The sequence below is a fragment of the Barbatula barbatula genome (genome assembly GCF_947034865.1).
Source record: "Barbatula barbatula genome assembly, chromosome: 5".
Taxonomy (NCBI): Eukaryota; Metazoa; Chordata; class Actinopteri; order Cypriniformes; family Nemacheilidae; genus Barbatula; species Barbatula barbatula.
Genome location: NC_136769.1, coordinates 16,500,350 through 16,502,032, shown reverse-complemented (window position 1 = coordinate 16,502,032; position 1,683 = coordinate 16,500,350).

Here is a 1,683-nt window from a genome sequence, read left to right as displayed (position 1 = left end):
ATTTTGTTTGGAAGTTTTTCAGCTGATTACACAGAGTAACAAAATACAGCAGTGATCAATATAAACACAAGGAAATGACACACAACAAGAGACTATTGTGTATTTAATAAAAAACAGTGGTGTAAAAGAAACAATGCCACTACTTACACTGTAAACGTATGAAAAGATGGATCAACTTTTAAATATTATATTTCCAGCTTTTGATTTGTTACAGTGTATTAAATGACATTTACTGAACCTAAACCCCAGTTAATCATCCAGTGAAAATGTAAAACCTGATATGCTTAAAGGAATTAAATGGTGTGTAGAGGTTTCTAATACATCTTTTTTTAATCAAATATAAAATTATCAAGTTTTTAACAATATTTGATTATAGCTATTCGATTAAAGGCAATTCTTCTTCAACCCAATGGCCACATGCACAGTATATCTAAATCTGAGCAGACAATTATAAGAAAGCAAACAATGACGTTACAATTACTTCCTCCATACAGTGGTCTAATAACCCAACAAATTGAATTAAATAAGAAAATGCTAAATGCAGTTCTTAATGCTAGAATTGTATAGTTTTTAATTAACACTGCATGTAGGAATTTATAGTCTGTCTGATTTTTGACCTTGTGCTTTGACTTTTGTAAAAAGCGCTATATAAATAAAGCTGAATTGACTTGACTTAATGCAGAAATGTCAAAAATCAAGATTTTTCACATTTTGTTTAACAATTAGTCTTTTTGCGTTTTGGTTGATAAAGATTAAAAGGTGGGACCTCGAACGCTCGTTCTATTACATTGCCAATAGGGGGTGCTCTTAATGCAAGAAATGTTATTTTTCTTCAATTTGTGAGAATTCCTTAGTCACATGATCGTTCCTGTCTGATAAACTCCGGCCATCTGCACAATGGTTGGTGTCCTGCTAGCAATGTTTTTGCTGTACAGATTAGATAAACAACAGTGAAGTTCAAGTAGACACATAATTTCTAACTAATATTTTCTGTGCTCTTCAATGTGTAAAATGAATACAAAGAGGCATAGCAGGCAGATTACAATAACGGTCAAATTAAAAGTAATATCAGTTATATCATTAATTTTGCAATACTAGTGTTCTTTTCATTACTGGATATTCCCAGAGGGAATTTATCACAAGACATGGGTTTTAGCTCACACAAATACACCATGGTTGGCCCAGAGAAAGATGCTTTGTGTGCTTGGACATTAACTTTCTCCCTAGGCAGGGGATTTGTCAAGGGTTACTGAGGAATATTTGTTTAGATGTCTTACCATAATAGGCCTTCATTGTTCACATTAAAGCATTAAACTCCCCACAAGAAAAGAGAAGTCCTCATTAAAGCGACTGTAATATGACAATGAACCCTAAAAGCTTACTAAACGAAGAAGGGTGGAGTTTTAAAAAGATGAATCTAAACTCAAATTTAACTGGTACTTGCTGAACATAAGGGCTCAGCTGGGGTAGTAACACTTCCTCTGCCACTAAACTCTTATACAAACTCGGTTTGAACTAAAGTAGGAAGTACATAGTGTGGGGACAATCACGTTTTTAATTTGGGAAAAACAGCACATTTGAACTATCCACAATTTTCAGAATGCATCAGAACACCTAAAAGCGTCAAAATAAAAATAAGAAGTACAAACGTGTAGAAGAGGAAACATATGCACCGATGCAATA